The sequence below is a fragment of the Hemitrygon akajei genome, chromosome 3 (assembly GCF_048418815.1).
Source record: "Hemitrygon akajei chromosome 3, sHemAka1.3, whole genome shotgun sequence".
Classification (NCBI taxonomy): Eukaryota; Metazoa; Chordata; class Chondrichthyes; order Myliobatiformes; family Dasyatidae; genus Hemitrygon; species Hemitrygon akajei.
Window position 1 is genome coordinate 73032000 of NC_133126.1, and position 13892 is coordinate 73045891.

At 41.1% G+C, this 13892-nt stretch overlaps 1 protein-coding gene across 5 annotated transcripts in view; it reads right to left on the reverse strand.

Annotated features, from left to right (window-relative positions):
- LOC140725105 (RAS guanyl-releasing protein 1-like) overlaps positions 1–13892 on the reverse strand; it is a 301300-nt gene that overhangs the window by 168984 nt on the left and 118424 nt on the right. The gene's annotated exons all lie outside the window — the stretch shown is intronic.

Sequence of the window (13892 nt, forward strand, 5' to 3'; positions counted from 1 at the left end):
CCAAAAGGTTGCTTCTATCACTGAATGTTCCACGCATTCAAGTTATGTGACTCAACCCCGCCAAACAAGTCAATGCATAATCATTCGTGACATTAGACTTCAACATTTTTACTGAGGAATGAAATAAGCAGCACTCTCGTGTCACATTACAAATAAAATCTCAAAACTAAACAAAGCTTTTCTCATGTCAAATATACTGTAGTTAAAAATTCAATCATTTAATTGAAACAGGAAGCCAGAAAAGACTGGTGGTCTCTACCATTTACCACAGGTGCAATGGAAGGTTTACATAACTGGGTGTGTTTTAAATGAGCCAGTGAAGCAGCTGCAAGTATCATGCAGTTGCTGTACATTTCCGATCCTTTTATGTGCTTTTCCTATTTTTGTTGATGTTAAACCATGCTAATATAAAATGAATGAAAATCATACTGTTCATAATGGTATAGAGAGATAATCATTTATATAGATTTAAAAACAAGAAAATTTAACATCCTAATTTAATATGATTGCAGTGGTGTTGGTGACCCTATCTCAAAGTCACTGCAGTTAGATTTCTTTGAACTTTGGTTAAGCTATGAAGTACACAGTACAATCATCTAATAATTTAAAATCCATACAATTTTTTAAAATGAAAATTTATAACCTGACAATGGTAACCATGGAAATATCTGATTTTTCTAGAACAAAACATATCTTTTCACTCATCTCTTTTTGGTAAGTTAGTCTGCCAGTGTTATCTGGTCTGCTTACTTATCACACCAGACCCACAACATGATCAAATCTGAAATGACCTAGTAAGCTATTTAGAGAAACAAGACACTGCACATGCTGGAATTGTAAAGAAATGCACCTTCTTTAGCCATAGCTATTGCATCAGTATACATGATATGGCCTCTATATCAGTGAGATCAAGTGCAGATGAGGTAAGCTCTGCACTCTGTCTGCCATGTCATCTAGAGCTCCTGAGAGACGTTCTTATTCTCCTCCCCTTTCCCACACTGACCAGTCTGTCCTTGGCCTCACACAACTTGAGAAAAAGCAACTCGTATTCAACCCAAACAAGAGAAAATCTGTAGAAACTGGAAATCCAAGCAACACACACAAAATGTCGGAGGAACTCAGCAGGCCAGGCAGAGTCTATGGAAAAGAGTAAACAGCCGACATTTTGGGCCGAGTCCCTTCATCTTGCTGAAGGGTTTCAGCCTGAAATATTGGCTGTTTACTCTTTTCCATAGATACTGCCTGGTCTGTTGAGTTTCTCTAGCATTTTGTGTGTGTTGCTCATGTTCAACCCAGTAGTCAATGGTCCCATGATGAACAAAGAACAATAGAGCACAGTACAGGCCATTTGGCCCACAATGTTGTGCTGACCCTTAAACCCTGCCCCCCCATATAACCCTCCACCTTAAATTCCCCCATATACCTGTCTAGTAACCTCTTAAATTTCACTGTCGTATCTGCCTCCACCACTGATTCAGTCAGTGCATTCCACGCACCAACCACTCTCTGAGTAAAAAACCTTCCTCTAATATCCCCCTTGAACTTTCCTCCCCTTACCTTAAAGCCATGTCCTCTTGTATTGAGCAGTGGTGCCCTGGGGAAGAGTCGCTGGCTGTCCACTCTATCTATTGCTTTTAATATCTTGTATATCTCTATCATGTCTCCTCTCATCCTCCTTCTCTCCAGAGAGCAAAGCCCTAGCTCCCTTAATCTCTGATCATAAAGCATACTCTCAAAACCAGGCAGCATCCCGGAAAATATCCTCTGTCCCCTTTCCAATGCTTCCACATCCTTCCTATAGTGAGGCAACCAGAACTGGACACAGTACTCCAAGTGTGGCCTAACCAGTGTTTTATAGAGCTGCATCATTACTCCGCGACTCTTAAACTCTATCCCTCGACTTATGAAAGCTAACACTCCGTAAGCTTTCTTAACTACCCTATCTACCTGTGAGGCAACTTTCAGAGATCTGTGGACATGTACCCCCAGATCCCTCTGCTCGTCCACACTCCCAAGTATCCTGCCATTTATTTTGTACTCTGCCTTGGAGTTTGTCCTTCCAAAGTGTACTACCTCACATTTCTCCGGGATGAACTCCATCTGACACTTCTCAGCCCACTTCTGCATCCTATCAATGTCTCTCTGCAATCTTCAACAATCCTCAGCGCTATCCACGACACCACCAACCTTTGTGTCGTCTGCAAACTTGCTAACCCATCCTACCCCCACATCCAGATCATTAATAAAAATCACGAAAAGTAGAGGTCCCAGAACTGATCCTTGTGGGACACCACTAGTCACAACCCTCCAATCCGAATGTACTCCCTCCACCATAACCCTCTGCTTTCTGCAGGCAAGCCAATTCTGAATCCACCTGGCCAAACTTCCCTGGATCCCATGCCTTCTGACTTCCTGAATAAGCCTACCATGTGGTAGCTTGTCAAATGCCTTACTAAAATCCATGTAGATCACATCCACTGCACTACCCTAATCTATATGCCTGGTCACCTCCTCAAAATGATGAGAACATTGAATTCTTCAATTTCAGGAATCTGCTCCTGCACTCTCCTTCTGATCTACCCACGTCTTCCTACACACTCCCTTCTTTACAAAACCACCCTACCTCCCAGCTCTTTATCATAGAGTTTCCATACCTCATCCCCCACCCCATCTGCCCATCACATAGACTCACCTCCTATAGGGACTCCTACCCCACTGTTCCCCTCTTCTCACCCTACACTCACCTTACTTTCCTATCAGATTCCATCATCTGCAGCCCTTTGTTTCCTCTATGACCTCTCAATCTTTGTTCCTATTTCTATCCTTCGGAAGTATTATAGGAAGCATCCTGTCCCGACGCATCATGGCTTGGCATGGTTCGCCTGAGACTGCAAGAATCCACAAGAGAGATGAGCACACTGCTCAGCATATTACAGAAACTAGCTTCCCCTCTATGGACTCTCTATACTTTGGGGGGCTACAATCATTGAGTGTGATGTTTAAAAAGAGCTCTGAGCCTTTCGGGACTATTCAGTGGGCTGCAATCATAATGATCTATTTGGCACTCGGCAAAGTCCAACAAAAGAAGCCAAGTGTAAGCAGAGCAGCCATTGTTGGAGTACAGTGTTAGACTCAACGGGCTTTAGCTCAACAGGCTTGAGCGGATCAGGCAGAGTCTCTATGTAAGTGTCTAGGAAGTTTATTTGCTTTTTTTTGTGTCATCCTTTGTCTATCAGTACATTGGTAGTGCAATGAGGATGGGTCTAGAATCAGTGGTATGCTCTTTGTGTCAGATCTGGGAAGAAGGTACCTAGGTTACTGTCAGGATAGGGAAAGGGCAGAGACAGCTAGCACAGAGTATCCCTGTAGCTGTTCCCCTCAATAATAAGTATATCAATTTGGATACTGTGGGGGGGGGGGGGGGGTAGAGATGATCTACCCGGGGGAATCCGCAGCAATCGGGTCTCTAGCACTAAGTTTGACTCTGTGGCTCAGAAAGGAATGGGGGAGAAGAGGAGTGCAGTAGTCATACAGGATTCCACAAATGGAGGAGCAGACAGGAGATTCTGTGGACATGAAAGAGACACCTCTCAGGTGGCAGAGTCAGGGATGTCTTGGATTGGGTCCACAGATTTCTAAAGGGGGAGAATGAACAACTGGAAATCATGGTACATATTGGTACCAATGACATAAGCAAGCAAAGGGAGGATGTCTTGAAGACAGAATCTAGGAAGTTAGGCAGAAAGCTGAAAAACAGGACCTCCAGGGTAGTAATCTCTGGATTGATGCCTGTGCCCCGAGTAGTGAGGGTAACAGTAGGATAATTTGGCAGATGAATGCATGGCAAAGAATTGTTATGGGCAGGTTTGCTGGAGCTGTTGAATATTTAAACCAATATGGCAGGGGATGGGAACCACAGTGATGGGGCTGAGGATGGGATAGTTGGTATACAAGTAGATGCAGTGTGTAGTGAGACTGTGAGGAAGGACATGGTGTGATAGGGCAAAATTGCAGTTACTGGGATGAGCTGAAGTGTAACATGGGGGCAAAATAGAAAAGGATGATGACTGGAAGACTGAAGGTGTATATTTAAATGCACCCAATAGAGGGAATAAGGTAGATGTTGGAGCGCAGTTAGAAATTGGCAGATATGATGTTGTGGGCATCACTGAGTAGTAGCTGAAAGAAGATTATGGTTGGGAGCTTAACATGCAAGGATACACACTATATTGAAAAGTCAAGCAGAAAGCGGTTACACAGGGTAGGAAAATGTAGAATCCTTGTGGGTAAAAGTTAAGAAACTGCAATGGTAAAATGACGCTGATGAGAATTGTATACAGGCCCCCAAACAGTAGCCAGGATGTGGGATACAAATTACAATGGGAGATAGAAAAAGGCACGTAAAAAGGGCAGTGTTACGATAGTCATGGGGGTTTTGAATTTGCAGGTGGACTAGAAAAATCAGGTTGGTGCTGGATCCCAAGAGAGGGAGTTTGTAGAATACCTATGAGATGACTTTTTTGGAGTAGCTTAGATTGAGCCCACTAGGGGAAAGGCAATTCTGCATTGGGGTTTAGGTGATGAACCAGATTTGATTAGGGTGCTTAATGTAAAGGAACCTTTAGCAAGCAATGATCATAATATGATAGAACTCATCCTACAGCTTGAGAGGGAGAAGCTAAAGTCAAATGTATCTGTGTTACAATGGAGTAAAGGGAATTACAGAGGTATGAGAGGGGAGCTGGCTAAAGTTGACTGGAAGTCACTAGCAGGGATGACGGCAGAACAGCAATTGTGCAAGTTTCTAGGAGCAATTTGGAAGGCGCAGGATAGATGCATCCCAAAGATGAAGAAGTATTCTAAAAGGAGGATACTGCAAACATGGCTGACAAGGAAATCAAATACAACATAAAAGCAAGAGATGGCATATGATTTTGCAAGATCTAGAGGAAAGTTAGAGGATTAGGAAACTTTTTTAAATCACAGATGGCAACTAAAATAGCCATAAGGAGGGAAACAATGAAATATGAACATAAGATAGCCAACAATATAAAAGAAGATATCAAAAGTTTTTTTCAGTATATAAATATTAAAAGAGAGGTGAGTGGATACCAGACCAATGATGCTGGAGAGGTAGTACTGGAGGATAAAAAAATGGAAGACGAACTTAAGTATTTTTGCATCAGTTTTCACTGTGGAAAACACTTGCAGTATGCCAGAATTTTAAAAGTTCAGCAGGCAAAAGTGAGTGTATTTGCTATTATTAAGGACAAAGGGCTTGGGAAACTGAAAGATCAGATGGTCAACACCTCAGGGTTCCGAAAGCGATAGATAAAGAGATTGTGAATGCATTAGTAATGATGATTCAAGAATTTCTAGATTCTGACAACAGTTCTGGAGGATTGGAAAATTCCAAATGTCACTCCACTCTTTCAAAAGGGAGGCCGAAGAAAGGGAATTATAGGCCAGTTAGCCTGACTTCTGCAGTTGGAAAGATGTTGAAGGATGTGCTTTTGTGCTGGACACACATGGCAAAATGGGCCAAAGTCAGCTTGGCTTCCTTAAGGAGAAATCTTGCCAGTCAAATCTGTTGGAATTCATTGAGGAATTAACAGGCAGGCCAGACAAAGGAGAGTGAATGGATGTTGCTTACTTGGATTTTCAGAAGGCTTTAAGCACGGAGCTGCACATGAGGCTATTAAACAAGATAAAAGTCTATGCTATTACAGGAAAGATGGTTCCATGGATAAAAGACTGACAGGAGGCAAACAGTGGGGATAATTGGGGCCTTTTCTGCAGGATATGAGACCTTTTCACATTAAATGTCAATGATTTGGATGATGGATTGATGGCTTTAAATCCTAAACAGTACTCCAGATACTAGCCAAATTTGCAGAAAATACAAAGTTAGGTGGTGCTGAAGTAGCAGGGAGTCTGCAGAAGGACTTGGACAGATTGGGAGAATGGGCAAAAATGTGGCAGATGTGGGGAAGTGTATGGTCATGCACTTTGGAAGAAGGAATAAAGGTGTAGACTATTTTCTAAATGTGAAGAAAATTCAAAAATCAGAGGTGCAAAGGGACTTGGGAGCCCTCGTGCAGGATTCCCTAAAGGTTAGTATTCCTTTTCAGAGAACTAGAATATAAAAGCAAAGATGTAATGCTGAGGTGTTATAAGACATTGATCAGGCCACACTTAGAGTATTGTGAGCAGTCTTGGGCCTCTTATCAAAGAAAAGATATGCTGGCATTGAAGAGGGTCCGGAGGAAGTTCATGAGAATTATTCTGGGTATGAAAGGGTTAACTTTTTGAGGCGCAGTTGTTGGCTCTAGGCTTGAGTTCAGAAGAATGAGAGAGGATCTCATAGAAGTCATTGAAAGGCCCAGACAGAGAGGATGTGGAGAGGATGTTTCCTATAGCAGAGGAATCTAGGATCAGAGGGCATAGCCACAAAATAGACCAACATCTATTTAGAACAGAGATGAGGAATTTTTTTTTAACCAGAGGATAGAGAATCTGTAGAATTTACTGCCATGGACAGCTGTGTGGCCTTACCAACGCCCAATAAAATTGAAATATAAACTGTCTTACTTTTGTATTCAATTCACCTAGCAATAAATTATAGCATTACAACAGCACATTACAGTCCACGATGTTGTGCTGACCCTCTAACCTACTTCAACATCAATCTAACCCTTTCCTCTCACATTGCCCTCCATTTTTCTTTCATCCAAGTGCTTATCTAAGAGTCCATAAATGTCCCTAATGTAACTGCCTCTACCACCACCCCTGGCAGTGTGCTCCATACACCTGCCACTCTCTGTGCAATAAACTTACCTCTGACACCTTCCCCATAATTTCCTCCAGACACTTTAAAATCATGCTCCCTCATATTAGCAATTCCACCCTGGGAAAAAGGTTTCTGGCTACCCACTCTGTCTATGCCTCTTATCCTGTATCAAATCACGTCTCATACTCCTTTTCTCCAAAGAGAAAAATGCAAGCTCACTCAACCTATCCCCTAAGACATGCTCTTTAATTCAGGCAGTTTCCAGTAAATCTTCTCTGCACCATCTCTAAAGCTTCCACATCCTTCCTATAATGAAGTGCCCAGAACTGAACACAATACTACAAGTATGGTCTAACCAAAGTTTTATAGAGCAGCAACATTGCCTTGTGGTTCTTGATCTCAATTCCCTGAATAATGAAGGCCAGCAAACCAATCAATCATTCATTTCTGTTTTCTCAATCTCTGCAGCACAGTCTTCAGTTGAAGCAAAATTAGGGTGGGTAACAAATTTCAGACACGGAATTAATTTAATCCGGTATTTAAATAGAACACATTCAACGTGGCAAAAGGGCAGAACTGAGGGATGGCTCACATTCTTTGAAAGTATAAGACCAGGTGATTAGACCTGCTCTGAATTATAATGTATGACCTCCTCAAATATTTTTTGCGGGTAGGAACAAACTAGATGGCCCAATGAACATTTTTAATTCAGGTTCCATGGAGAAAAATTGCTGAAAAGAGCATTTTCCAAGTCAAACTAGACAAGGTAGTATTTGGAGCTTGGATCAATACAAATGGGATGGCCTGCTAATCCAATCTTTAAAAAACCTGACAATTAATAAATATATAACAAGCAATTAAAACAAAGGGGAAATAAATGTTATTAAAACAAACACCAGAATAAAGGGAGACACAAAATAGTATGATGGTCTTAGATGTCCAAAATCTGAAGTTAACTAATTGAAACAGTTTTCAGTGAGTAAAAACTGCAGAGAGGTCTGATTTCAAAGAAACTAAGCACAAAATCCTTAATAACAGTGTTTTTAAAAAATATGAATAGCTACAGAGCCACAGAGAGCAAATATGCAAAATATAGAGTTCTGAAGGTCCAAGTTGATTAGGGCCAAATAAAATTTACTATTGGAGTTATAGTTAGATTTGAAAGCACGTGAATGGTTGGGCAGGAGATTGGTTGGAAAGATGAAACTGTGGGTTTTTCACTTTCAGGCACAGTCAAGGACATATATTTTAGGTATTATTTGAACCTGAAGTTGAGACACAGGGATAAAAGATACAGGATTCTTCCACTGCCACTCACTGCTCCTTAGTGCTATTACATTTTATTACAGATAACCATTGGATCAATTAAATGTATAATTAATATTACAAATGCCCAACACTATTATTACAATTTAACAATGTAAATGGTGACTCAGACACTGGCATATTTACAACAGATTGTTGGCAAAAGTGTAATCTAGCATAGGAACGTTTAAATTAAATCTTGCAAATTCAAGTTGTAACTCAAAAAGCATTTCTACGTTATTTCTGGCTTAAGAGCTATTATCACTTTACTTTTGTTTTGTATTCTTGCTATATACAGTGGATTCTTGTTAATTGGGCTATCGGTTAATCAGGGTAGCCACTTATTTGAGACAACTCTTATAGAACAAAAACTAGCTGGGATTCCTTTCATTTATTTGGGACAATATGCCACTTAACTGGGACAGGAGACTGTTGCCAAGCAATTTCTAACTAATGTCAGTCACATGCACTTATGTTGCCATTAGATACTACACCATGCTGAGAGTGAACAGTTTTTAAATGGCATCAATTGTGTGCTTTTGCATTCAAATAATAGTGATTTTTGACACTGATGGTTGGTGAGAGATAAGCAGTAAGACAATTCAGAACTATTTTGCTCACTGAAATTTCAAGCATTCCAGCTTGGTGATGTCAGAAACGTCTGAGTGTGAAAATGAAATGAATTAGGAACGATGTAGAATTTTAAGGTATCAACAATCATCTTGAATGAAAATGAAGATTTGGCGGATGCAATCATCAAAAGGATAGTATGAAGGCAACACACACAAAATGCTGGAGGAACTCAGCAGGCCAGGCAGTATCTATGGAAAAGAGTACAGTTGATGTTTTGGGCTGAAACCCTGCATCAGGATCCTGCTGAGTTCCTCCAGTATCTTGTGTATGTTGCTTGGAATTCCAGCACCTGCAGATTATTTCTTGTTTGTAGTATGAAGGCAGTCCATGATCTATACCAGGTGTCTGCACTGATGTTGTTCATTTACAGTCAATCAAAAGAACACAGCAGCATACGGTGGATGAATTCCTCCACTGATAACTATTAGGAACTAATACACAGGTTTGTAGCACTGTAGTAGTATGGGTGATGTTCTAATTTGTTCTCTATTTCAGGTAAATATACAATTTGTTACTCAGTTAAACAATAGTTTGGCTTTTTTTTATACCTTTTAAACTATTTTCATGTAACTTCAGATAACTTGGGCAACTGCTTAATTGGGCCAAAATGCACTGGCCCAGATGTGTCCTAATTAACCAGAATCCACTGTGTTTAAGAAATCTGAGAGGACATTATGGGGAAGGAAGATAAACTAGGTCAAGCAAACTGTAACATCTTAATACAGATTTTCTGCAAAAACTCCAGTTCATAACGTTCACACCTGTGAAATTTTGTAATGTGTAACACAATTCGCACTCTTTACAGAAGGAGTTTGTGTAGCCGCTCTCCTCATACGCAGATAAAAAGATGTTTCCGATGTTCTGAAATTTATGTGATTTTGGATTGTCCTTTATATTGGTTTCCTTCAGTTTTTCAGTGGTTTCTTTCTTATGGCCCATTGGCTGGTGAGTAATCTGTTAATTTTTTTGTGTATAAGAGAGGGGTTTAGGGGTTTTGATGCTACTGTCGATATACTTTTCTGTGAGGAGGTCAGGGATTGTTATTGTCGCTGTTTTTTTCTGAGGGTAAGGGGGTCGGTGATTATTATTGTTGCTATTTTCTGCGGAGAAGGGAATGGGAGATTTTGGGGTTGTGGGGGTGGGGTTTGATGTCTTTTATTTCATCTCCCATGACCTTTCTGTATTTTATGACTACTTGGAGAGGACAAATATCAGAGTTGTATTGTACATGCATAATTTGAGAATAAAATGAAGCTTTGAACTTATTGAATGGCACACAACACGACTCAAGATTACCAATTTGCCACAAAGAGAGGGGGAAAATTGCTAAGTTTCAGATTATTAGATACTATCACTTCTATTATATCATACTATCACTTCTGTGCAAAATTTAATTAGAGTAATTACTCTTAAGCAAAAGAATGTAAGTGTATTGTGTTTTGAACTATCCTGAAAATTGAAAGAGCAAAATTCTGGAGTTTTTTTTTCCAAAAACCTTCAACTAAACATTTGATTAATATAAAATAAATGCCTCACATCTAATGAAGCCTTTCCCACTGATGCTTCATAGATGACTTTTACTAAGGTGGTCATACTTAAAGTACAGGAGTCAGACAGATGGATGACCTCTAAATGAGCCTGGTCAAGAAGACAGCAGTGCAAGGGTCCCCTGTGGCCTTTCTCCTCAGCAGACTTGACAATTAGGGAGACTGAAAGGAGATTCTATGCCTGCAGAAGAGGTACCAGAATGGTGTGTTGTCTTCCAGGTGGTAAGATCAAGGACACCTCTGAGCAGCTATAGAAAATTCTCCTGGTGTCACATGCTAGCAAGTTCAGGAATAGAAAGATAGGCCAGATGAATGTGTGGTTGAAGAGCTCGTGTAGGGGTTCAGGTTCTTGGATCATTGAGATCCTTAGAGGGGCAGAATCGACTTGTACAAGAGGGATAGGTTATACTTGAACCTAGGTGGGGGAGGAAAATATTTTAGTAAGGAAATTTCCTTTTGCCATCAGGGAGGATTTAAACTGCAAAAAACAAAAATACAACTGCAGATGTTGTGGATCAAAGAATACGTACACAACGCTGGAAGAACTCAGCAGGTCAGGCAGCATCCATGAGAAAAGAGTAGCCAATGTTTCAGGCCAAGACCCTTCATCAGGAATGGGGGGGGGGGGGAAGCATTTAAACGGGACTGGTAGCTGATGGGACTCAAGAGCATATTCAGTGAGAAGACGTAGTTATCAAAGTGTGTAAACCTATCAATCAATATAGCCATGTTTACAGAGAAGAGAGATATACTGTTTTAAATTGCATCTACAGTATTTCAATGCATGTAGCTTAACAGGCATGGATTGCCTCTAGGGAATGGAATGTTGGAGCCATTACAGAAATGTGGATAAGGATAGGACTAGCATCTCAATGTTCTGGGATACTGATGCTTTAGTTGTGACAGAGGAACAGGTAGGAGTGGAGGAGATGTTGCTTTTTTAATAGGATAATAGTTCTTAGAGAGGGATCTAATGAAACCATTTGGGTAGAACTTATAAGTATGAAGGGGATGGTCACCATGGCAGGTCTGCATAATAGACACACAGCCCAATAGCAGTTGGAGTTTGAGGAGCAGATATATTAAGAAATCGCACATAGTTGTGAAAATAGAAGGGTACTGCTAGATTTCAATCTTCCAGGTTTCAACTTGCCACCAGAGTGCAATAGGCCTGGATGGGGTGGAAATCATGCAGTGCATTCAAGAAAGTTCCTCATGCAATGCTGTAATTCCTCATAGGGAACAAAGTAGCTAAAGTGACAGCTGTTGGCCACTTTGGCTCTGGTGACCATAACTCTGTTTGTGGAATAGGTTAGAACAAGTCCACAGGTTAAAGCCCTGAACTGGAGCAGGGCCAGCTTTAGACCATAAGAACATGAAACACAGGAACAGCATTAGGCCATTCAGCCCATCAAGTCTGCTCCACCATTCCATCATGTCCGATCCCAGATCCCACTCAACTCCATACATCTGCCTTCTCAACATCTTCTTTGATGCCCTGATTGATTAGGAAATGATCAACTTCCGCATTAGTTATACCCATGGACTTGGCCTCCACTGCAGTCTGTGGCAGAGCATTCCACAGATCCTCCCCCCCCCCCCCCCCGCACGTTCTTCTAAATTCCATGACTACAGGCCCAAAGCTGCCAAACTCTCCTCATATGTTAACCCTTCATTCCTGGAATCATCTTTGTGAACCTCCTCTGGATTCTCTCTAATAACAACACATCCTTTCTGAGATACGGAGCCCTCCAAATGCAGCCTGACTAGTGTCTTATAAAGGCTCAGCATTCTCTCCTTGCTTTAATAATCCATTCCCCTTGAAATAAATGCCAACATTGCATTTGCCTTCTTTACCAGACTCAACCTGTAAAGTAACCTTCTGGGAGTCTTGCACAAGGACTCCCAAGTCCCTCTGCACCTCTGATGTTTGAACTTTCTCCCCATTTAGATGATGGTTCACACTATTGTTCCTTTTACCAAAATGCATTATCATACATTTCCCAACCCTTTTATTCCCACTCACTGCTCCCTGCCTGTCAGCCATATCTCTATCTATGCCAGTATCTTCCCTGTAATACCATAGGATTTTAGTTTAATAAGCAGCCTCATGTGTGGCACCTTATCAAATGCCTTCTGAAAGTCCAGGCAAATGACATCCACTACCTCTCCTTTGTCCACCATGCTTATTACTTCCTCAAAGAACTCTTAACAGATTTGTCAGGCAAGATTTCCTTTCACAGAATCCAGGCTGACTTTGACTTATTTTATCATTAGTCTCCAAGTACCCCAAAACCTCATCCTTAATAATAGACTCTAACACTATCCCAGCTACTGAGGTTACGCTAACTGGCCTATAATTTCCTTTCTTTTGCCTTCCTCCCTTCTTAAAGAGTGGAGTGACATTTGCAATCTTCTAGTCCTCCGGGACCATGCCAGAGTCAAGTGATTCTTGTAAGATCATAACCAATGCATCCGCTATCTCTTCAGCAACCTCTTTTAGGACTGCAATATAGTCCATCTGGTCAGGTGACTTGTCCATCTTAAGACCTTTGAGTTTGCCTAGCACATTTTCCTTTCCTTGAGTGAGTCAGGCACTCACTCCTGCTCCCTGACACTCACGGATCTCTGGCACACTGCTAGCGTCTTCCACAGTGAAGACAGATGCAAAGTATTCATTAAGTTCATCTGCCATTTCTTTGTCCCCCATTACTACCTCAGCAGCATCATTTCTCAGTGGTCTAATATCAACTCCCACCTTTCTTTTACTCTTTATATAACTGAAAAGCCTACTGGTATCCTGTTTTATATTAGTGGCTAGTTTGCACTTTTATTGCATCTTCTCCCTTTTATAGCTTCTTTTTAGTTTCCTTTTATTGGATTTTAAAAACTTCCCAATCATACAATTTCCCACTCATTTTTGCTACCTTATATGCCCTTTCCTTGACTTTTATGCACTCCTTAACTTCCTTTGTCTGCCACTGTTGCCTACCACTGCCATTTGAGAAATTCTTCCTCTGTGGGACATATCTATCCTGCGCTTAGTGAACTATTCCCAGAAATGTCAGCCACCTCTGCTCTGCTGTCATCCCTGCCAGTATCCTCCTCCAATCCACCAGGGCAAGCTCCTTTCTCAAGCCTCTGTAATTCTCTTTATTCCATTGTGATACTGATACTTGTGACATATGATTCTCCCTCTCAAATTGCAGTATGAAATCAATCATATTATGATCACTGCCTCCTAAGGGTTCTTTTGCAATAAGCTCCCTAACAAGATCTGGGTTATTACGCAACATCCAATCTGAGATGGCCTTTCCCTGAGCAGGCTCATGCACAAACTGCTCTAAAAAGTCATCTTGTAGGCATTCAACAAATTGCCTCTCTTGCGATCAGACACCAATCTGATTTTCCCAATCCCCTTGCATATTGAAGTCACCCATTACAACTGTGTCATTACCTTTGTTACATGCCTTTTCCATCTCCCTTTGCAATCTCAACCCCATACCTTAGCTACTATTTGGAGGCCTATACATGATCCCCATACACACAAAATGCTGGTGGAACACAGCAGGCCAGGCAGCATCTATAGGGAGAAGCACTGTTGATGTTTCCGGCCG